Consider the following 25,384-nt stretch of genomic DNA (forward strand, 5'->3'; position numbering starts at 1 on the left):
AACACAGTGAAACCCTGCCTCTACTAAAAATACAAAAAATTAGCTGGGCGTGGTGGCGGGCACTTGTAGTCCCAGCTACTCGAGAGGCTGAGGCAGGAGAATGGCGTGAACCCGGGAGGCGGAGCTTGCAGTGAGCCAAGATCACGCCACTGCACTCCAGTCTGGGCGACAGAACAAGACTCCGTCTCAAAAAAAAAAAAAAAAATTAACTGGGCGTGGCGGCGGGCACTTGTAGTCCCAGCTACTCGGGAGGCTGAGGCAGGAGAATCGCTTGAACCCAGGAGGCAGAGGTTGCAGTGAGCCGAGATAGTGCCACTGCACTCCAGCCTGGCGACCGAGCAAGACTTGGTCTCAAAAAAAAAACAAAGAAAATACAAAGTTGAAAGTTGATAATCAATGCAAGGTAATACAGGTGGCATTTTAAGTAGGGTGGTCATGGTGGGCCTCATGAAGGTGCCATTTGAACAGACTTGAAGAGGAGAGAAACTGAGCCATGCAGATATGTGCAAAGGAAGAACCTTCCAGAATCACTCTCACGTACCCCTATGCTCTGTACATACCCAGCGCTCTGCACTGAGGCAGACCCTAAAGCTGCAGTGGGAATGGAGGTGGATACACTTATGGAAAGAAAGACTTCTTCAAAGAATGGTGGCGACCCAGGTCTCCCCTTCTGCTGTGGCTCTTAGAGGACCTGGAGTTGGAGAGGGGAAGTCACTGGCATGTGGAGGAAGACTAGGAGAGGAGGGGGAGGCCAAAGTGTGTCCCACCTTCACTCCACCTCTCTGCTCTCTCTCTCCTATATTGAATGCCTCCCTCCCCAGAGTTGTGGTCACTGATAAGGAGGACCCTGAGGGCAACCACACCTTGCCATGCAGAGCACCTGGCTTCTCACCTGCCAACCTCACTCTGACCTGGCTGCAGGAAGGGAAGGAGCCAACTCTGGACTCAAGATTCAAGGGGACCAGACCCAGAGAGATGAGACATACCAGGGCTGGGCAGCTGTGGGGGTCCTTCCAGAGAGGAGCTGAGATACACCTACCTGGAGGGGCCCCAGGGCCTGGAGGGGCTCCTCAGTGTGACTGGGTGAGGTGTTTTCAGAGGACCAGGGTTGAGGGTGGGGGCATCTCATCCAGACCCTGCCCCCGTCTCTGCCCCAGGACCCAAGGCCCCCTTCCTCCCTCCTCAATGGAGATGCTGGGGATGTCCTTAGTCACCCTCTGAGTACTCACACATCACCCCTTATTTGGAAGTTTTTCTTGTTCTAACCTCCTTCCTTCCTGCTGCACCTTCTGCCTCAGCCCCAGGCTCTGGCCTCTGTCTCTCCTCTTCTACCCTCTAGCCGGTAATGACTGATTTCCCACTGAGGAGCCAGCTCTAGGTGAGAGTCTGGGCTCTCGGTGAGGTTGGGAGAAGGAAAAGGCTTATGGGCCAGGGGATGGGAGGGAGAATGGGCACAGCCAGAGCAGAAGTGAAAGGGTTGGAGGAGGCGATGAAGACAGATGTTTCCATATCACCATTTTTCTTTCATGGTCCAAGGGAGCTGTCCTTCCTCCAGGCCCAGGGAAGTGAAAAAAGAAGCAGGAACAGTGAAATATGCCACAGGAAAGAAAAATCTTAGTGATCCCTCCTGCTGTCTCTCTCCTTTTGTCTATTCTGGCAAATTTTGTAAGTGAAATTTGTTACCAAGATGTGAAAATCTTATTATAAGAAAGTCTCTAAATATTTGAGAATAAAATGATCAATGTCTCAGCTCTGCAGACTGAAAAAACAGAATCTTTACAAAATAAAATCATGTTTGGAAAACTTCTCCTCTGAGGGATATCAAAGCCTGCACTGAATAAGCTCTAAGGAGGTGCTGAAATGACAGCCATTTATTTGCCTGTGTAAGCTCAGGCAGGTGTTGGAATTGAGGAAGGATAGGTAATGAAAAAAGTAACCATGTGCTTGGGGCACAGTGACGGTGATGACCACAGAATCAACACAGTAAGCTCTAGCATTTGCATCGTAGTCCAGTTCATTCAAGCAAAGCTATCTCCAATAGGGAATTTACCCTGTACAGAACATGTGCATTTTGATTTCACCTTTTCTAACTGACCCTTTGCTCATGACAATAGTGAAAAAATACAGCCCTGGGTGGAGATTTAAGATACTAATGAGTCATGAGATGTATGAACATGCATGTACAGCTACTGCACATGTGCACTCAGAAGACCACCCAGAACATGCTCACTAGTAACCCCTCTTCCCACCCACCTCTACGAATCATCATGTAAGACTCCCATAAAGGGAGTTTCTCCAGCAGTAATCAATGCTGTCTCATCCATAGGAGCCGCCCGCCCTGAATCCTCTCTCTCAGGGTATACAGTTTATTTTGCACTTAACTTTCAAAATAGTATTTTTCCTTTGTAATAAATTGCTTTGTACTTCTCCTTTGCTGCATGTTTCTTATTTAAATTCTTTTAAATGAAGAAGTCAAGAACCACAGTATTACAACAGCCATCAACATTTCTGGTGCCATGACTCAGACAGAGGTTTGTCTGCTTCATTGGTTTCAGTTCCCCTTCACTCCTGGTGAGTCCTGTGGCAGCCCCAGACCCCTGATTGACTATCACTGCTTTCCCCAGATCTATTCTATGAAGGTTTTGGGGGAGGACCTTTTAAATCACTCACATTATTTGAGCAACTGATTGTGATTGCTTTCCATTTGGCTGCTGTTTTTGCAATGTTTACAATTAATTTGGATGGAACACCCTGATTATTGAGCCTTTGAACTCTTGCTGCTTCTGTTTCACCTTTTGTTTTACTGTCCCTCCCAGGACTGGGCCTGATCAATACTTATTGGCTACTGTAACTTTTTTTTTTTTTTTTTTTTTGGGACAGAGTCTCACTCTGTTGCCCAGGCTGGAGTGCAGTGGCTCAATCTTGGCTCACTGCAACCTCCGCCTCACGGGCTCAAGCAATTCTCCTGCCTCAGCCTCCCAAGTAGCTGGGATTACAGGCATGCACCACCATGCCCAGCTAATTTTTGTATTTTTAGTAGAGACAAGGTTTCACCATGTTGGCCCGGCTGGTCTCGAACTCCTGACCTCGTGATCTGCCTGCCTCAGCCTCCCAAAGTGCTGGGATTACAGGCGTGAGCCACTGCGCCCAGCACTTGTTTGTTAATCAACTAATCTCTTCAAAGATTTTTGTTCACCTTGAGGGACACATTAGATCTACTTTTGCCAGCAGTGCCCATCCCTCCAGCTGTGTGTGTTCCGAGCCTCCTTCAGGAGATGTTCCAAGAGGCCATCCATGTTGAGTGCACGATGTGTGGCCACATGGATGTGTCGTCATGGGGACTACAACTAGGCATTCCAAGCATGATGACTGGACATTAAAAATGGCAGATCAGTGAAATAAGGAAGGGCTTGTTGGCGAGACATCCAGGCCCTCTGGCTGGCAGCAAGAACCACTTCAGTTCAGCTTGGAGATGTCCAGCACCAGTGAGACCTAGAATGGTGCATGGCAAATGCCATGACCTCCTAGGGCCTCAGTTTCATGGGGATTCAAGGGAACACCCTGGACTCCATCGTTGTCCAGCTCAGCTCACGGGGATGCATATGACCTCCTGGATTTTGGTACATGTTTCTGTGGTTGCAGGATTCTCTTGGTACCTAGAGAGCCACCTCCTCTACTCTCACTGAAACACCTCTAGGGTATATACTAAAAATTGGAATATTTTGAAACAGTATAAGTTAAAAGATAATAGGCCGGGTACAGTGGCTAACACCTGTAATCTCAGCACTTTGGGAGGCCGGGGTGGGCAGATCACCTGAGGTTGGGATTTCGAGACCAGCCTGACCAAGATTTCGAGACCAGCCTGACCCCGACTCTATTAAGAATACAAAATTAACCGGGCATGGTGGCGCATTCCCGTAATCCCAGCTACTCGGGAGGCTGAGGCAGGAGAATCGCTTGAACCCAGGAGGTGGAGGTTGCAGTAAGCCGAGATTATACCATTGCACTCCAGCCTGGGCAAAAAGAGCGAAACTTCGTCTCAAAAAAAATAAAAATAAAAGATAATAAACAATGGCCAAAGAATAAAACTCTTGATACGATCCTCACCATTTTAAGGCTTAAGGTTTTCTTTTCCATCACCGAGTCTCTCCCTTTCCTCTCATTCTTCCACTTATAAATCTCCATAACAATTCTCATCACCCACTGTGACTTTGCTCCCTTCGGCTGATTTATCGGTTCATCCTGATGGCCTGATGGGTGACAAGCAGAGGTGAGGACTTCAAAGTCCACACCAAGTAGATCTAGTTCACTGTGGCCCTCCCTGACAGGAGGCTTGTGAAGTTGGCAGGGCTTCGGTCCAGGCTGTGCAGTATGGGAATCCTCATTTGCAATGTCTGGAGATCTTCATTTTTCTAACTAGTAATAACCATCTTGTTATGTTTGCACTTCTTTGCATTTCACCCCCTTTGAATTCTGTCCTCCCATGAAAATTTATTGTCCTTTTTGATCCGTCTGTATTCATAGACTTGCATTTGCTTTCCTTTTGTCTCTAACCCGTAAGACTGATACAAATTATCCTAAAGGTTCTTTCTTTCTGCTGTGTATGTCAGGGCTCCTCTGCCTTTGGTGAGAGCAAAGCGAGTTTTGTCTTTATCCAGAAGAAAACTTTTTTTTTTTTTTGAGATGAAATCTTGATCTGTCACCCAGGCTGGAGTGCAGTGGCCCGATCTCGGCTCATTGCAACCTCCACCTCACTGATTCAAGCAATTCCCTGCCTCAGCCTCCCTAGTAGCTTGGATTACAGGTGTGCACCACCACGCCTGGCTAATTTTTTTGTATTTTTAATAGAGATGGGGTTTCACCACATTGGCCAGACTGGTCTCGAACTCCTGACCTCAGGCAGTCTGCCCGCCTCAGCCTCCCAAAGTGCTGGATTACAGGTGTGAGCCACCGCTCCTGGTCCTGGAAGAAAACTTTAATTGCTGGGTGAAATATATTTTCTACCAAATTCCCCTTATGAGACCTAGAAAGCCTAATGGACATAGCTACTTACATGTCCTAAGCTGTTATTTTAAGGCCAAAATTAAAACATTAAAGGCACATATAAGGTTGGCTGTTACTGTTTTAATTTAAATTAATTTGGCACTAACTGTTTTGATTTAATTTAATGTAACTTAATTTAGGAGAGCTAAGTAATTAAACATGAGGCCAAAGTACATAAGAAAGTGGCAGTCTTTTATTGCAAATATGCATACACTCTCGGACGAGGTTCTCTGGTCCTCAGGTGTAGGGGGCCAGGGAAGTCGCGCCGGCGCTCTCGGGTGATGTTCTCCGGTCCACAAATGCGGGGGCCGAAGAAGTCACGCTGGCTCCTGCCAGTGGCAGACTTTTATGCATTGGTACTGGAAGGGGGAGGGCAGTGGGCAGGATAAGGGCATGATAGGGGCGTCTCCATAGGCGTGGCCGGGTAAGTTTTGATCTCTTCGGATTGACATCACCTGGAGCATGCTCGGTTGATCTGCATCTTCCCGCGCGCGGGAAAGTTGGTGAGGAAGAACCCGGAAGCAACAAGGACTGCTCCATCTTGTTCACCTTCCTCCATCTTGTCCCTTTTCCTTCACCCAAACAGTTACTAACCTGAAAAAAAAGATAAATGAATGTTCCATGATTAGGTCTTTTCAACAGTGCATGGTCCCAAACAATACTGTTTTACAATGAGAGGTTTCTTTGTTTGTTTGTTTTTTAATAGAAAGAAAGGAAGGCTGGGTGCGGTGGCTCATGCCTGTAATCCCAGCACTTTGGGAGGCCAAGGCGGGCAGATCACGAGATCAGGAGTTTGAGACCAGCCTGGCCAATATGGTGAAACCCCATATCTACTACAAATACAAAAATTAGCTGGGCATGGTGGCACGCTCCTGTAGTCCCAGCTACTTAGGAGGCTGAGGCAGGAGAATCACTTGAACCTGGGAGGCAGAGGTTGCAGTGAGCTGAGATCGAGCCACTGCACTCTAGGCTGGATGAGAGAGAGAGACTCCATCTCAAAAAAAAAAAAAAAAGGAGGATGATCAGGGATTCCCCCAAGGGCCCAGGGGTAACCTGACGTTATTCCCATTACTAACCAGACACCTCTATACTAAGACAAGTCTCTTAAAGATTGATACCAAATATATTATGCTCATGTTATTCAAAATAATTTGGGAGGCCGGGCGCAGTGGCTCACGCCTGTAATCCCAGCACCTCGGGAGCCTGAGGCAGGTGGATCATGAAGTGAGGAGTTTGAGACCATCCTGACCAACACGGTGAAACCCCATCTCTACTAAAAATACAAAAATTGACTGGGCATGGTGGCTTGGACCTGTAATCCCAGCTACTCAGGAGGCTGAAGCAAAAGAATCACTTGAACCCGGGAGGCAGAGGTTATAGTGAGCCAAGATTGCATCACTGCACTCCAGCCTGGGCGACACAGCAAGACTCTGTCTCAAAAAAAAAACTAACATAATTAATGACTCTATAATAAGAAATATACCAGCTGGGTGCAGCAGTGGCCCTTTGGGAGGCCAAGGTGGGTGGATCACTTGAGGTCAGGAGTTTGAGACCAGCCTGGCCAACATGGCGAAACCCTGTCTCTACTAAAATTACAAAAATTAGTGGGAGTTGTGGTGGCCGCGGGTCCTGTAATCCCAGCTACTTAGGAGGCTGAGGCAGGAAAATTGCTTGAGTCCAGGAGGCAGGAGTTTGCAGTGAGCTGAGATCACACCACTGCACTCCTACCTGGGTGATGAGTGAGACTCTGTCTGAAAAAAAAAAAAGAAAAGTACCTCCTACCAACAACTTTCCTCCTTTGCAATCTAGTCGAGGATTACTCTTCTACCAAACCTCTCAAGCTTGTACTCCTGTAGTCTTTCCTCACTTGACACACAGTCTTCTGCACCCCATCCATATCAGTTTGTTCACCAAACACTCCCTGAAGAGTCCAGTCCTGCTGGAACAACTCATAGCAGGGTATCCTAGTGCCCACCTAAAACAAAAAGCAACCTACGCTCACTGTCTGTATCTCCCTGTCTCAGGTAACATAGAGAAACAACCAAATCCTCTTAGAGACACTACTTCAGTAGTCTGTTCCAGATACCAGGAAAAAGTCACAAAACTAGTCATAAATCCCCAAGTCCCAATAAATTAACTGCTAAACATAACTTTTGGTGTCTTTAGTTACCAAGACAGAGTGGAAAAGGCACATAGAGATCAAAGGGAAGAAAAGAGAGACAAAAGACAGGCCCAATTGTTGGCCTTCACTCACTATGCAAAAACTCCCACCTCCAGGTTAACCTGGGTGGAACCCAAAGGCTATTGCTGCATTTATGTATTTATTTATTTATTTATTTTATTTATTTATTTAGAGGCAGTCATCTCTATCTCACCAGGCTGGAATTACGGTGGCCCAATCTCAGCTCACTGCAAACTCCCACCTCCCGGGGATTACAGCCATTCTCCTGCCTCAGCCTCCCGGTAGCTGGGACTACAGGTGCCCACCACCTTGCCGGTATTTTTTTGTATTTTTTAGTAGAGACGGGGTTTCACCGTGTAGCCAGGATGGTCTCGATCTCCTGACCTCGTGATCTGCCCGTCTCGGCCTCCCAAAGTGCTGAGATTACAGGCTTGAGCCACTGCGCCCGGCCCTATTGCTGCATTTATAAAAAGCATGGACACTGGAGCTAAATAAGTAACAAAGGCCTTCAGGCTTGCAAACCCTCTGGAGCCTGTCATCAATGTGACAAAGAAGGGCAATGGAAGGACTGTCTCCAACTCTGAAGGGAGGAGGGACTCCTAATTCCTTATTGTCCCTGGCTAAAGACTAAAGAGGCCAAAGGCAAACAACAGCTCCTATGTGGCCATGAGTCCCAGTCACAGCAACGGAGCCTCGGGTGACCCTGGACATGACAGGCAAAAATATCAATATCCCTTTAAAGACAGAGGCTGGCCTGTCAGTTCTCACTTTCTGCCCTGGGCCTCTGTCTACCAAACACGTCACTGTCATTGGTGTTAATAACAAAGTCCAAACTAGGATTTTCACTCTACCACGCAGCTGACCAACTTCTGCTGCAGTAAAACTTAGGGGTGTAGGCCTTTGGTGTGTTTATCAAAAATAAAAAATGATTCCTTTTAAGTCATCACAGAAACTTGAAACAAAGACTCCAAGCTATTCCTATGAAGCACTGGAGGATCTAAGGCTCTGTCCAAAAGCAGCCAAGACCCAAAACATTAGGCAATTAATGTCGCCTCAGCATAAGCTTCTGTTCAAGAAAACAACTCGCAGTGACATGTGATGTTTTCATTTTTTTCTTATTTGCTTACTGCATTTTAGGCGCTCTTAGTAAAACGACCTTATCTGCTAAAGAAATAATAAACCATACTACTAGCTTATAAAAATCAACTCAGCTTTGCTGGCTTAGCATGACTACCAAAAGTTAAAAATACGCAGAACCTGTGTCTCAGGAAGAATGGGCCAACATTTCCATACACCTCCTGGAACAAACTTTGGACCATAATATGGGAATATCTGGCTAAACAAACAATACAAAGAGAGTTCCTTGGACCTGGCTACTGCCAGTTCAAACTTCCATTTTTATCTGTGAATAGCAGCTTCACTCTGCCACGGGGAAAATTGCTTTCTTACCTTGCTTTTAACCCAGAGCAATTCCCCTTCTGCCTTTACAGCAACCATGCCAGTTTCACTCCTTTTATAGAAAAACTCCACAAGAGAGTCAGTATATCTAAACCTTTCTCACAGAATCATTTATACACCTCATGATATAACCCTAAAAGGGGAACCTTATTTCAAAAAACTTATTAACACCACACAACTCTACCATCCTCTAATTAGTCCAGTGACTACCAAATTTCCATTACTTTTACCACCTCAATGCAAAATGCTTTTGCAGCACAAATTTCACCATCACATAGAATTTGTTTGTGTTGGCCAGGCACAGTGGCTCACGCCTGTAATCCCAGCACTTTGAGAGGCTGAGGCGGGTGGATCATGAGGTGAGGAGATTGCGACAATCCTGGCCAACATGGTGAAATCCCGTCTCTACTAAAAATACAAAAATTAGCTGGACATGGTGGCATGTGCCTGTAGTCCCAGCTACTTGGGAGGCTGAGGCAGGAGAATCGCTTGAACCAGGGAGTCGGAGGTTGCAGTGAGCTGAGATCGCACCACTGTGCTCCAGCCTGGCGACAGAGTGAGACTCTGTCTCAAAAAAAAAAAAAGAATTTGTTTGTATTTGTGGATCTTCAGCACATCTACAACTCCCTCCACAATGAAGGGACGATGTCCCATCGTTTACATTTCCCCTTATCTACCTTTTGCATTGGCTAACACTTCTCTCCCTTTCCCCATGTACCAACATCACAAGAGCCACCTCTGAGCAGGATTCCTTGTTCCCTTGGGGTTAGTGCTATCCTCTCTATTGGGACTAGCAGAGCCAGTCACAGAGACAGAGCCTTGGGAATCCAGCATAAACTGTCTCAGGAGACCACAGTGGCCCTCTGACAAACAGCAGAGAGCCTCACCAGACTTCAGCAACAGCTGGACTTCCTGGCAGTCCTACAAAACCGAAGAGCCTTAGACCTTCTCACAGCCGGACAATGAGGAACATGTTTGTATCTAAAAGAAGAATGTTATTTTTGCATCAATCAAATTACAAATACATATTTAATAGCATTTTCTTGGAACAAGAAAATCATTACCCAGGCAGACAAAATTGAATATTTAGGAGCGTCCGTGGGAACTTGGAAGCAATGGCTGTTTTCTGCCTTGCTCCCTTTAACAATGCCAGTCATTACCGTATGTTTAGCTCTAACTTTTGGTCCAACTTTGTTTAAAGTGCTGATTTCCCAGTCTGGCCAACATGTCGAAACCCTGTCTCTATTTAAAATACAAAAAATTAGCCGGGGGTGGTGGCAGGCGTTTGTAATCCCAGCTACTTGGGAGGCTGAGGCAGGAGAATTGCTTGAACCTGGGAGGCGTAGGTTGCAGTGAGCTGAGAGCTGAGAGCTGAGATCATGCCATTGCACTCCAGCCTGGGTGTCAGAGCCGGACTGTCTCAAAAAAAAAAAAAAAAAAAAAATGCTGATTTCTTGCTCTGTCACCTATAGCAAATCCCGGTTCATGTGACGGTTTTGCAAGGCTTCCAACCTTTGGCTGCTAATGAGCTATCTCACATCTTGCCCACCAGTCCCCTGAAAGACATGGCTTACACACTGTTAGATTAGGCAGGAAAAGACTTCAGGGCCCAGGTTAGGCAAGGAACAATGCCGCACTCAGCAGGAAGCAGCTCTGGAAGAAATGACCTAGCCTCTCATCCTCCCATGTGACTATGGGTCCTAAGATCTTTTAGGGAGGAATTGAGGCAGGATAGGGAGTCAAGGAAGTAACTATGTCCTTGGGATGCAGCAACAGTGATAACCATACAGTCAACACAATAAGCTCCAGCATTCACATTGTAGACCAGCTCATTCAAGCAAAGCTATCTCCAGTAGGGAATTTACCCTGTAAAGAGAGCATGCGCATTTTGATTTTACCTGTCATCAGACTGACCCTTTGCTCATTACAATAGTAAGAAACACACCCCTGGGTAGAGATTTAAGATGCTTATGAGACATGAGATGCATGAACAAGCGTGTATAGCTACTGCACATGTGCATCCAGAGGACCACCCACCCAGAGGACCATGCAGAACATGCTTACTGATAACACCTCTTCCCACCTCTTTATGAATAATCATGTAAGAACCCCATAAAGGGAGTTTCTGCAGCAATTATCAACGCTGTCTCATCCTTAGGAGCAGCCCACCCTGAATCCTCTCTCTCAGGGTATACTGTCTACTCTGCACTTAACTTTCAAAATATCATTTTTCCTTTGCAATAAATTGCTCTGTACTGCATCTCCTTTGCTGTGTGTCTCTTGTTGCATCTTTTAAATAGAAGAGAGAGAACAAAGACAGAGGTATCACAGTGTCATCAACAGAACCTCTATGTCCTCCTTAGGAAAGTGAAATGAGCACCCCCAATGCCCAGATTTTGGTTATGATACATGTTCTCCAATAAAAGGAATACCAGGACTCCTTAGAAAATAGCTGGTTCTGGGTAAAATAGGGAAAACAGATGGTAGAACATCTTGAAATGTTACTAAAGAGCTGGGCAGGGTGGCTCACATATAATCAGCACTTTGGGAAGCTGAGGCAGGCTGATCTAAGTCAGGAGTTTGGACAGCTATAGCCAACATGGTGTGACTTCTCTCTACTAAAAATACAAAAATTGGCAGACTGAGTGATGGTGGTGCCTGTAATCTCAGCTAACACACTTTGGGAGGCTGAGGTGGGAGAATAAGCAGACCTGGATGCGGAGGTTACAGTGAGCGGGAATCACTCCAGTTTTTCAGCCTGAGCAACAGAGCAGACTCCATCTCAAAAAGAAAAGAAAAGAAAAAGAAAATGCTGGAAAGAAAAGAAAACTCCACCTCCACAACCCACACCACCAAAAATGAGGGCAGGTCAGAGGGACACAGGAGTCAACCTGCAAGAGCTCCCTGGACAAAGCTGCAATAATTTGAGCAACAAAGTAACAATAGTATTGGATTTTAACCCAAAATATAAAATAAATATCCTATTCCATACTAAAATTCATAAATGATTGAGTAAATAAATAAGTAGGGAAGAAGGGACAAATCTTCCTTACAGAAAAGAATTCAAAAATATTGAAACCCCTTCAGAGTGTAAACTTTATTTCTCTCAACGATGGGTTGGACTTGCCAACTTGCTTCCAAAGACTTGCGTATGAAAAGGGAAAAATAGTACTTACAGTAGAGAAATGTGGCAGATGCCACCTTAACTAAGCAGTCAACGTCCTGTTAACATCTTGCCCCCCAGAAATGATGTGATGAAGACACTCCCCACTATGGTATTCTTCCCTTAAACCTATAACCCCAATCTAATCATGAGGATGCATCAGACCAAACCCAAAGTGAGGGACAGTCTGCAAATTATCTGTCCAGTATTCTTCAAAACTTTCAATTAAATAGACTGAAGAAACTCACAGATCAGAAGGCTGGAGGCCTAAAAACTAAATGCATTATTGTGCCTAGTTGGATCCTTGAACAGAAAAAGGACATTAGTGGAAAAACTGGTAAAATTCAAATAAAGTCCATGGTTTAAATAATAGTATTATACCAATGTTAAGTTCTTAGTTTGTTAGTCTTGACACGGTTTTGCTGGATAATTAACTTTTTGAGACATAGTTTTTATGCTCTTGCATTTGGTAGAAGTGCGATGGTGCGATCTCGGTTCACGTAACCTGTGTCTCTCCCGAGTTCAAAGCGATTCTCCTGCCTCAGCCTCCCAAGTAACTAGGATTACAGGCATACTGAAACCACCCTGACTTTAATTTTGTATTTTAGTAGAGACAGGGTTTCTCCATATTTAGTCAGGCTGGTCTTGAATTTAACCTCCGCCCACATGGCCTCCCAAAAAGTGCTGGGATTACAGGCGTGAGCCACTGCTTCTGGCCTAGATGTTAACATTAAGAGAAGCTGGGGTATTTGAAAACTCTATGTTCTAACTTTGTAACTTTTCTCTAAATCTCATATTAATCTGAGATTAATTGATTTAAAAAGTAAGATGAAATATGCATATTTAAGATAAACGGAATCAGTAAATTAATAACATTTCAAAACAGAAAGCATTGGCCTATATGGTTTCACTAATGAATTCTACCAAACATTTAAGGAAAAACATACCAATTTTCCAAAAGATAGGCACAGAGGAAATACTTTCTTTTTTTTTTTTTTGAGACAGAGTCTCGCTCTGTCACCCAGGCTGGAGTGCACAGTGGTGTGATCTCAGCTCACTGCAACCTCACCTCCTGGGTTCAAGGATTCTCCTGCCTTAGCCTCCCAGTAGCTGGGACTACAGGCATGTGCCACACATGCCCTGGCTTCTGTGTACTTTTGTATTTTAGTAGAAGCGAGGTTTCACCATGTTAGCCAGGATGGTGTGATCTCCTGACCTTGTGATCTGCCGCCTTGGCACAGTGCTGGAATTACAGCTGCAGCCTGCATGAGCCTATATTTTCGCTCATTTCATGAGGTCAGCACGTACTAAAATTCCCAAGACTTTACATGAAAAGAGAACCACAGACCCATATCTTTCAAGAACATGAAAAATTCTCAACAACATATGAATAAGCAAGATTCACAATATATAAAAGCAACTATACATCCTAGGTATACAAAGTTGGGTCAGCATTTGAAACTCAATTGATGTCATCCATTACATCAACAGGCTAGAAAAGAAAAATCACATAATCACATCAATAGATGCAGAGACTAAGGTCAGGACGAGGCAGTGATGACTTTCTCATCACTGCTTTCCAACGGCGTATCATACTGGAAGTCTAGCTAATGCAATAAGACAAGAAAATAAAATAAAAAGGGGTATACATAATGGGAAGGAAAATAAAACATCTCTGTTCACAGATGACGCAATTTTTCTATATTAAATAAAAAGAAATTCTAAAAATCTCTGGAACTAACAAGCAATTATAGTAAGATTGCAGGATAGAAAATTAATATGTAAGCTGGGCGTGGTGGGTACACACCTGTAATCCCAGAGATTAACTGGGAGGAAGAGGAGCTGAGATGGGTGGATCACCCAAGGTCAAAGAGTTTGAGACCAGCCTGACCAACGGAGAAAACTCCAAATCTCTACTAAATACAAAAATTAGCTGGGCATGGTGGCACATGCCTGTAATCCCAACTACTCCCAAGGAGGCTGAGTGAGAAATTGCTTGAACCTGGGAGGGGGCAGAAGTTGCAGTGAGCCAAGATGCTTTTCATTGCACTCCAGCCTGGGCAACAAACTGAAACTCTGTCTCAAAAAGAAAAGAAAGAAAACAAAACAAAAGAAAATTAATATGTAAAAATCAGTCACTGTCCTATGCACCAGCCAGCAATAAATACATAGAATTTGAAATTTAAAACACAATACAATGTACATTAGCACCCCTCAAAAGTGAAATACTTGGGTACAAATTTAACCAGTTTTGTGCAAGATCTATATAGATAAAATATTAAACTTTGATGGAAAATGAAAAGAAGAACTAAATAAAGAAATGGAAGGTAGGCCAGGTCGCGATTGGCTTATGCCTGTAATCCCAGCACTTTGGGAGGCCAGTGGGTCGATCATGAGGTCAGGAGTTTGGGAAGCCAGCCTAGCCAGCATGGCGAGAAGCCTGTCTCTAAAAATACAACACTTATCTAGGCGTGGTGGTAGGTGCCTGTAATCCCAGCTACTCAGGAGGCTGAGGCAGGACAATCACTTGAACCCAGAGGAAGCCAGGTTTGCAGTGATGATCTGAATCCGCCACTACACTCCAGCCTGGGTAGCAGAAGAGAGACTCTGTCTCAAAATAAAATAAAATAAAAATAAATAAATACATACATACATAAATGGAGAGATATGCTAGATTCAAGAGCAGGAAGAGCCAATATTGTTAATATGTCAGTTCTTCCCAACCCTATCTATAGAATCAGTGCAATCCTAGTCAAAACCCCAGAACGTTGTTTTGTGTATACTCACAAGCTGATTTAAAAATTTATATGAAGCGGGCGTGCGGTGGCTCAGGCCTGTAATCCCAGCACTTTTGGGAGGGCTGGTGGGTGGATCACCTGAGGTCAGAGTTCAACACCAGCCTGGCCAACATGGTGAAAACCCCATCTCTGCAAATACAAAAAGTAGCTGGGTGTGTTGATGGGCACCTGAAATCCCAGCTACTTGGGAGGCTGAGGCAGGGAATTGCTTGAACCCAGGAGGTGGAGGTTGCAGTGAGCTGAGATCATGTCTTTGTACTCCAGCCTGGGCAACAGGAATGAAACTCTGTCCCCCACAACCCCCCCAAAAGAAAAGGTTTATATGGAGAGGCAAAAGGCTAGTCAGCACAATATAGAAGGAAAACAAAGTCAAAGTACTGCCACACCTGACTTCAAGACTTTCTATAAAGCTGCAGTAATCCAGACAGATAATTGGTATAGTCATTGTTGGAAGCAGTATGAAGGTTCCTCAAAAAATTAAAATATAAAACTACCATATGATCCAGCAATCCTACCACTGAATATATATTCAAAGAGAATAAAATCTGTGTGTCAAAGAGATATCTGCACTTCCACGTTCATTGCAGCATTATTCTTTCTTCTTTCTTTAGAGGTGGGGTGTCACTGCATTGCCCAGCTTGGTCTCAAAATCCTGGCCTTAAGTGATCTTCTTGCCTCAGCCTCCTGAGTAGCTGGATTACATGTGCGAGCCACCACACCTGGCTGCAGTGTTATTCTCAAGAGCCAAGATATGGAATCAACCTAAGTATCCATCAATGGATTAGTGGATAAAGAAAATGTGGTATATATACACAATGGGATACTAGTCAGTCAACAACATGAATGAATCCAGAAGACATTACGTTAAGTGAAATAAGCCAGGCACAGAAAAACAAACATGATCTCACATATATGTGGAGTGCAAAAAAAGCCAAACTCATATACATGGAGAGTAAACCGGTAGTTATCAGAGGCTGGGAGGTGGGAAGAGTGGGGAGGGGTAAGCAAATGACACAAAATTTCTTTTCTTTTCTTTTCTTTTTTAAGACAGAGTCTTATTAGTGCAGTGGTTTATCTTTATCCCAGCATCTTTGGGAGGCCGAGGCAGGCAAACTGCCTGAGTTCAGGAGTTCGAGACCAGCCTGGGTAACACAGTGAAACCTCATCTCTACTAAAGTACAAAATAAATTAGCCAGGCATGGTGGCATGCGCCTGTAGTCCGAGTTACTTGGGAGGCTGAGGCAGGAGACTTGCTCAAACCCAGGAGGTGGAGGTTGCAGTGAGCTGAGATCATGCCACTGCTCTCCAGCCTGGGAAACAGAGTGAGACTCTACAAAAAGATAGAATGTCTCTTTGTCACCCAATCTGGAGTGCAGTAGCGTGATCTTGGCTCATTTGCAGTCTCTGCCTCTTGGGTTCAAGTGGACTTGGTGCCTCAACCTCCCTGTGTTGCCAGCAGTGACACCACACCCAGCTACTTTTTGTATTTTTAGTTTCACCATGTTGACCAGTCTGGTCTTGAACTCCCGACCTCAAGTGATCCACCCGCCTTGGCCTCCCAAAGTACTGGGATTACAGGCATGAGCCACCACGACTGACCAACACAAAAGTTCAATTAGACAGGAAGAATAAGTTTAAGAGATCTATTGTACTTTATGGTGACTAAACTTAGTGACCACATGTTGTATATATTTAAAATTATAAGAGAAATTATTTGAAGCATTATTACCACAAAAAGTATGTGAGGTAATGTATATATTAATGACTTGCTTTAGCCATATTTCACAATGTATACATATATGAAAACAAGATGCTGCACACCCAAATATAACTTTTATCTGTCAACCAAAATAATTTAATTTTGAAAAGACAGTGTGGTATTGGCAAAAGAATAGACAAATAGATCAATGAAACAGAATAGAGAGCCAAGAAATAGACCCACGTAAATACAGACAAAGGAGCAAAGACCATACAATGGAGAAAAGACAGTCTTTTCCATAAATGGCACTGGAAAAACTGGACATCCACATGCAGGAAAAGTGAAATGAAAAGAGCTCTCTCGAAAAGTTGTTGTGAAAGTCATCTGTGACAGGAACAAAAAGTGCCCAGCAGGGTCTCTGACAGTTAGCAAACTCCCATATTACTCTAATGGCTGGACTGCAATATCCCTTAGCCCCATCTCCATAAAGTCCCTTCCTATGAAGGCTGCTGGCAATGATTCCTGTCAGCCGCAACCCTACCAACCTGCTGGTAGATACACATCGAAGGGCCAGTATCAGTCTCTCTCAGGGGCTCTGTGGCCTCTTGACCTTGTGGATGATGCTGACCATATGTTCTGCTTGTCCCTGGCTGAAGACAGGCCCCTCCTGCAGAGGTCAGGCATGAATGCACATCTGAGTAAGACTCTATTGTAACTCAAGAATAACAAACATAAATAAATACTTCTGTTACGATAAATACAAACCGGTTTCATTTTCTGCTGCTATAATGGAATACCACAAATGGGCAATTTATTAAAAAAGGTATTTCTTATAGTTCTGGAGGCTGGGAAGTCCAAGAGCATGGTATCAGCATCTCATGGGGGCCTTCCTGCAGCATCATCCCATGGTGAAAGGTAGTAGGGCAAAGGGGCCAAACATACTTTCTATCAGGAGCCCACTCCCACAATAATGACACTAATCTATTCAACCTAATCAACTCTTAAAGGTGTCCCCTTAGTACTACCAGAATAGCAATTAAATGTCAACATGAGTTTTGGTGGGTCACTCAAACTGTCAGAAGCATGTGAACCAGAGCAACTCAATCTTGAATAGGAGCTGCAAACAAGTGCTGAACCCTACTGGGCCATTACTCCCAGATGGTTAAGGCATTCTTTAAGTCACAGGATGAGACAGAAGGTCAGCAATAAGATACAAGTCATAAAGACCTTTGCCGAAAATGTCAGTAGTAAAGAAGTTGGTCAAACCCACCAAAACCAAGATGTTGATGTGAGAGTAAGTCCCTGGTTGTCCTCCCTGCTACACTTCCCACCAGCACCATGACAGTTTACAAATGCCATGGCAATGACACAGGAAGTAACCCCATGGTCTAAAAGTGGGAGGCATAAATAACCCATCCCTTTGTTTAGCATTTCATCAAGAAATAAACTTACAAGATATAATCAGCAGCCCTCAGGGCTGCTCTGTCGATGGAGTCCATTCTTTTGTTCTTTCACTTTCCTAATAAACTTACTTCACTTTTACTCTGTGGATCACTCTGTCCCACCTTTCAGCAAGCATCCAAGAGCCTCTTGGGGTCTTAAATCTGACCTCTTTCCTGTAACAAAATCATTAGGTAATTGTGGTTTATGGTTTTCTTTGTTTGTTTTGTTTGTTTGTTTTGCACAGAGTTTTGCCTTGTTGCCCAGGCTAGAGTACAATGGCACGATCTTGGCTCACTGCAACCTCTGCCTCCCGGGTTCAAGCAATTCTCCAACCTTTTAGCTTCCTGAGTAACTGGTCATGCGTATGTGCCACCACACCTACCATCTCTTGTATTTTTGTAGAGATGGGGTTTCTCCATGTTGGTCAGGGCTGGTCTTGGGTCTCTACCTCAGGTGATTCTCCCACCTTGACCTCCCAAAGCTGGGATTACAGGTGTCAGCCATCAGCCCAGCCTCGTTTAGTGCAGCATTTAGGACTACCCCACATTTCCCGGCTGCTGGCAGATTCACAGCTCATCCAATAGACTTGAACTGACCCAATGCACAACACTTTCTTAAGTTCTTACAGATGAACAAAGCCAAAATTCATGTTCTATTTATTTATATTTAGGGCTACCTGTTGTAAATTACTGGGGCCAGCCCGTTTGGAGTTCATAACCTGCCAGCTCAGGTAGCTAATATGTTACTTTCATGAAGGACTGTTTTAAGTGTATCATTTCAATTGTCTTGCAGAAGCCTCATTTGGTCTGTTAGATACAGTAAGTTCCCCTTCAAAGGTTCAGCTTCTTCAGCTTCCTTGTTCTTTGTTCTCTATTCCTGAAATCCAACTTCCTTGTACTCTCTTGTTCCTAGTTACCCACTCTGTAAACAACTTCTCCTGCCAGTCCCAATCTGTTACTTGCAGAGGGCCCTTTTCCTGACTTTGGCCGCACCCCACACCCCACATGGCCTGCACAGTAAAGGATTTGCCTCCCTTTCTCACTGGAAAACAGCCTTCCTGCCTCTGCTCTCTCTATTTCACACCCCTGTTCACTGGAAATAGCCAGTCGGGGTCAGCTTTACTGTAAAGTGGTCTGACTCTATGAATGGGGGGACATGAGTAGCAGGGGGACATTTGGGACAGGGATAAACCCCTTCCCCCATTGTTCAGTGTGTGCTCTTGCAGCGACCAGAAGTACAAGCAGCACCCTTCTGCGTATAAACACTTCCTGCTGGAGAAACTTTCGGAGTGCTCATCTCTTTGTGACTCCGGAAGCTCTTTGTTTCCAATAGTTCTTTTTTTTTTTTTTCTAAATAGCTGCTATCTTTATTTTTTATTTTTATTTTTATTTTTGAGATGGGAGTTCCTTGTTCTGGTCACCCAGGCTGGAGTGCAGTGGTGTGATCTTGGTTCATTGCAACCTCGGCTTCCTGGGTTCAAGTGATTCTCCTGCCTCAGTCTCCCAAGTAGCTGGGATTACAGGTGCACCACCATGCCTGGCTAATTTTTGCATCTTTAGTAGAGATGGGTTTCACCATGTTACCAGGCTGGTCTCGAACTCTGACTTTATGATCTGCCTGCCTTGGCCTCCCAAAGTGCTGGGATTACAGGTGTCAGCCACTGAGTCCAGCCTCGTTTATGTATATTTATCTTTATTCCTACATTTCCATGCTTATGAGATTCACGGCTCATCCAATAGACTTGAACTGACCCAATGCACAACACTTTCTTAAGTTCTTACAGATGAACAAAGCCAAAATTCACAGATTCTATTTATTTATGGCTTAGGGCTACCTGTTGTAAATTATTGGGGGCCAGTCTATTTTGGAGTTCATAACCTAAAGCAGAAGCTCAGGTAGCTAATATGTTACTTTCATGAAGGACTGATTTTAAGTGTATCATTTCAATTGTCTTGCAGAAGCCTCATTTGTTCTGTTAGATACAGTAAGTTCCCCTTCAAAGGTTCAGCTTCTTCAGCTTCCTTGTTCTTAGTTCTCTATTCCTAAAACCCAACTTCCTTGTACTCTCTTGTTCCTAGTTACCCGCTCTGAAAACAACTTTTCCTGCCAGTCCCAATCTGTAACTTGTAGAGGGCCCTTCCTGACTTTGCTGCACCCTGACACACCCTGACATGTCTTGCACAGTAAAGGACGGCCTCTCCCTTCTCACTGAAACAGTTCTTCCTGCTCCTCTACTACTCACACCCCTTGCTCCATTTTAGCCAGCTAGTCAATAAATAGGATTAAAGGTAATGTCCTACCTAGTGAATGGGGACAGGACACAGTAGCAGGGGCTGATTGCATTAGGGATAAAACCCCCTCCCCTCCATTGTTCAGTGTGCTCTTGCAGCGGCCAGAAATGCAAGCAGCACCCTTCTGCAGAAGTAAATTTTCCTTGCTGAGAAATCCTTTTGTTTGGAGTGCTCATCTTTGTGACTCCGAGCCTTGTTTCCAACAGTTCTTTTTTTTTTTCTAAATAGCTGCTATCTTTATTTTTTATTTTTTATTTATTTATTTTTGAGATGGAGTCTTGTCCTGTCACCCAGGCTGGAGTGCAGTGGTGTGATCTTGGTTCATTGCAACCTCGGCTTCCTGGGTTCAAGTGATTCTCCTGCCTCAGTCTCCCAAGTAGCTGGGATTACAGGTGTGCACCACCATGCCGGGCTAATTTTTTGTATCTTTAGTAGAGATGGGGTTTCACCATGTTGGTCAGGCTGGTCTCGAACTCTTGACTTTATGATCTGCCTGCCTTGGCCTCCCAAAGTGCCAGATTATATGCATGAGCCAATGCACTGGCCTTTTTGTTTTGTTTGTTTTGAGATGGATTTTCACCTGTTTTGCTGAGTGCAGTGGTGTGATCTTGGCTCACTGCAACCACCACCTCCTGGGTTCAAGTGATTCTCCTGCCTCATTCTCTCAAGTAGCTTGGATGACAGGTGCCTGCCACCATGCCCTGACTAATTTTTATATTTTTAGTAGAGACAGGGTTTTGCCATGTTGGCCAGGCCAATCTCCTGACCTCGTAAGTGACCACCTGCTTTGGCCTCCCAAAGTGCTGGGGATTACAGGTGTAAAGGTGATGAGCCACAGACAAAACCTCAGACACCTGGGTTAAAGAAGGAAAGAGCTTATTCAGCTGGAAGCTTGCACTTGCATCTCAAAAAGCTGAGCTCCTGAGAGAGAAATTCCTGCCTCCTTTTAAGGGGGCTTACAACCCTAAGGGGGTCCATGGAAAGTGGTCATGACAGATTGATTGAGGAGGACCAATAATTTAAGGGAGAAGAAAGAAGGAACATGAATTATTGAGACATCCTCACTACCTATAGGTCCTCCTCCAAGATAGATCAAAGTGGTTTTTGTAATACCCTTGTGCTGAAGCATTTTGGTGGACCACGATAGCAACAAAGTTTCTTAATATTTGAAGGAGTTACCATGCCTGGCCGTCATACAAAACTAACACGAGGGTTTTAAATTTTTTTATAGTTGGAAACTATTTTTTAAATAAAGACCTAGGATTAAACCTGTGCTAAACCTGCACAGACACATGTGCTAACTTTGTCATGTCTTTAACTATATTTTCAGCCACTTGTTCTTGATCATTTGTTTGCAGACAGCAATTGATTAAGTTGAATTTTTCAGACTCTTTCTTCAGCTGCCAGCAAATAGTTTAAGGCCAGTTTATTTTGATAGATGGCATTTTTCACTTGGATTTCCTGCCGGGCTAAAACAGTTAAAGCTCTGCCAGTTTTATTATAATATTGCTGTCCTAAGCGGGTTAGTTCTTTTACCGTGTTTGTTAAAAACCTTTTTCTAGTGAGCAACACAGTATCTCTTAATAATAGAAGTTTTTAAGAGCCAGACACTTGAACCAGGGTGTCTGTTTGGGGAAAGAGTCAGTTAAAGTTATTTTGAGGCATTAATTTTTTTGCTTTTTAAGGCCATTGGTCTCCTATGTTACTTATTCCGCAAACATAATATGAGGAAATGCCTAGGTTGCTGGCAATGTTGTCAGCCAGCTGAGCAAATAGGTTTTTGGCTAAACGAGGAGGCTTTGGTAACTTCTGGGATATATGCTTAAAGAATGACTTAAAGAATGACTTAAAGACTCGAAATTGCTGCTGGCCGACTGTTTGGTTCGGAGTCCTTTAGAATATGTTATTTTAGCTTTTGCCATAGCTTTGTAATGCCATGTATAACCTATAGTTTTACATGTTGATCTTCGCTCTTTAAGTGAGATAGTAAGATTTCTATAGGACTGCAAGTGCTTGTTTTACAATTTGGTTTTGCTGGTACTTTGATACAAGGACTGACTTTGGCCCCTCGTGATGATCGATCAGTGAATTATGCTTGTGCAAAGTTCCAGCAAGCTATTGCTAGGGCCTTGGAAGGATAAACAGCGGGTGCATACACAATTTTATACTGATAGTTTGTATAGTACTTGCAAGTCAAGAGATTGTGAGATAGGTTGGGTTTATGGATGTTAACTGACAAATATTAAAGCATATGTATATAACTCCCTCCACTGCGAAGAGAGGCTTGGGTTTGACTTATAAGACTTCTTCCCTTTGACTCAGTATGAATCTTAAACCAAGTCCTAGGTAAAGACTTAGGGTCATAGCATATATAAAGCTGGCCATTTCCTGGGTCACAGATTGAATATGTGGTTTGATTATAAGTACAAGTTCCTAAGTGAGTCCCTGTACACTTATAATAAGTGAGAAAATAGGTTTTGAAGAGTGCCTGTTTTTGATCAAGTAGTATGTGTACAGTGGGGACACCCTTCTATAGGTGTTTTTTTCTAGCATGGTTAAGGGAGGTAAAAACAACAAAACAATGTACAGCATATTTATATCCAGCAAGGACAAAGAGGTCCTGACCTGGGAAAGGAGGTTGAGCACAGTGACAGAACAATAGGAAAACAGTTAGTATACAGGAAAACCACTGGTCTTAAGATTTGTAACTACATTTCTACTCTGTTTAATGAAATTCTCAAGCTTCCACTAAAAGGACTAGTCAGCTTCTGGTGTGTGGACTGGAGCAGGTCATGTTGCTTCCTCTCAAACTCTCAGCCATACGTAGACTGGTCAGCTCAGAGTGACCAGGAGCAGGCTGCTGTCCTCAGCAGCAGCTTGGTCTCGTCTAGAATCAGTTGTTACGATCTGGGTCCTGCTGGCTGGTTTCAGTCCCACGCCGCTTCCAGCCACTGCAAGTGTGGTGGGATCCAAGACACAACACCCAGAACAGCATGGGGAGCACGTGATTACACACAGGGCCCATCCTATAAGGGATCTTTAGAGAAGTTAGATCTACTTTTTAACCTAAACAGAAAGTTACTATATTTAGTTAAAGTCAGGCTTACAGCCATTTTTTCTATGTGCCTTAATTATGGAACACTTCAAAGGCACATTCCTAAAGCTTCGCATTTGCTTTTTGTTTTTTGTTTTGGTTTTTTTTTGAGACTGAGTCTTTGTTCTTGTTGCCAGGTTGGAGTGCACTGCAGCCCCAGCCCCCACACAACCCCACCTCCCAGGTTCAAGCAATTCTCCTGCCTCCCCAGCTTCCCAGTAGCTGGGATGGCAGGCACACACTACCACGCCCCAGCAATTTTGTATTTTAGTAGAGACAGGGCTCCCATGTTGAGGCTGGTCTCGAACTCCTGACCTCAGGTGACCTTGCCCACCAGCTCTCCCAGCTGGGATTATAGGCGGAGCCACCACACCCAGCCTGCATTCTGCTGCCCTATTAATTCCTTAGTTCCCTGAGGTCACCTGTAATTTGACCTATGATTTGGGGTGGTCGCATATAATTTAAAATCTATAGGCAGATACCCAGTTTGTTTGGTGGGGGTGCACCTGACTTGGAGGAGGACCATAGGCAAAAACCTGATTTTATCTCAGATGAATTTCTTGGCAATATCTCTTCAGTAACTGCTTGAGTGTCCGGGTTCATTACATTTTTAATTTTTTTTCCAGAACTTTGCAAAATGATGAGGGCTGTACGTGAATCCTCCATTTTATTTTTAACAGTCTTGTTAAATCTTGCACTATTTCAGTTATAAATTGCCGGCCCATTGTTTGACTTTAAAGTCAGAGGCAGTCCAAACCTGGGGATAACGGATTTTAGCAATACTTTAGTCACTTCTCATGCTTTTTTGTCCTGGTGGGGAAAGCCTTAAGTCACCCTGAAAAGGTGCAAACAAGCACTAGCATGTACTGATAGCCTCTGGAACAGGGCAGTTCTGTAAAGTTTTAAAAAAGGTTTCCACAAGGCATGTCTCTTCTTCTGTTTACTTTCCTAGAGGAGGGTTTTTCTTTTTCCCCCTTTGTAACTTCAACTAGTGGTTTAGCCATTATAGTGAGAAATTGGACTCCAGATACAGAATTTTGCTGCCTTTAACTTTTAGTGTGACAATGGGTTCCTGGAAGCCTAATGAGAAGGTGCCTGGTCTGTCCTAGTTCTTATAGCTTTCAGCTGCCGCTGTTCAATCAGATTTTAGTATTTGCCTTCCCATAGCAGCCCCTGCTTGATGGCCTCTTTGTCTTGCGGCCGTGGCCATTTTCCTCATTGCCTTTTGAACATTTATTCTTTTCCTTTGCTCTTCTCCCAGCACCGGTCCTTGGCCCCCTTTTTTTCTAGATAGAGCTGGGCTGGGGAGAGGGACTTAACCCTTGGTGTGCCTAGCTGCCACGCTTGTTGCTTTTGTTCTTTCCTGTTTTGTTCCCTGGTTACAGTTAACATACACCTGGGTGGCCACTTTTATAGACTGGGTGGTATTCATGCCTACAGCTTCCGCTTGATGTTATCCTGGGCTTGCCTTACAAATAAGTATTCACCATATGCTTATTTTCAGCAGCCTCAGAGTTAAATGGGGTGTAAAGCCAGAACGCTTCACAGAGTCTCTTGTAAAACTGACTTAAGCTCTCATCAGCTCCCTGAAGCACTTCTGAAATCTTCCTTATGTTAGTTGCTTTCTTTCTACCAGTGCTTAGCCTCTCAGAAGTGCCTCTTGGTACCTCTGCAAGTGCTGAAGCTGGGTTACATCTTCCGGGTCCCAGTTGGGATCTTGGTCTGGGAACTGACCCTGAGTGGATGCCTGAGCATTTACTGTTTGGGTGAGGGAGAAAGGACAAGATGGAGGAAGGTGAACAAGAAGGCACAATCCATGTTGCTTCCGGGTTCTTCCTCACCAACTTTCCCAGGGCGCTGGAAAATGCAGCCCGCGCCCGGGAAGATGCAGATCAACCGAGCATGCGCCAGGTGACGTCAATCGGAAGAGATGGAAACTTACGTGGCCACGCCTATGGAGACGCCCCTATCACGCCCTTATCCCACCCACTGCCCTCCCCCTTCCAGTACCAATGCATAAAAGTCTGCTGCCGGCAGGAGCCGGCGTGATTTCTTCGGCCCCTCCTACTTGGGGACCGGAGAACCTCACCCGAGAGCCCCGGCGCAACTTCCGTGGCCCCATACCTGAGGACCGGAGAACCTCGCCCGAGAGTGTGTGCATATTTGCAATAAAAGACTGCCGCTTTCTTATGTACTTTGGCCTCATGTTTAAT

The 25,384-nt window shown here is 44.4% G+C and overlaps 1 long non-coding RNA gene across 1 annotated transcript; it reads left to right on the plus strand.

Moving 5' to 3' along the window:
- The first annotated feature begins 215 nt into the window (after nucleotides 1-215).
- Nucleotides 216-2,427, plus strand: LOC101008715. The gene is made up of 2 exons (XR_002521502.2): nucleotides 216-1,083; nucleotides 1,299-2,427. It is a non-coding gene; the product is annotated as an uncharacterized LOC101008715 (long non-coding RNA).
- The last annotated feature ends 22,957 nt before the right edge of the window (nucleotides 2,428-25,384 follow it).

This window comes from Papio anubis, chromosome 6 (genome assembly GCF_008728515.1).
Source record: "Papio anubis isolate 15944 chromosome 6, Panubis1.0, whole genome shotgun sequence".
NCBI lineage: Eukaryota > Metazoa > Chordata > Mammalia > Primates > Cercopithecidae > Papio > Papio anubis.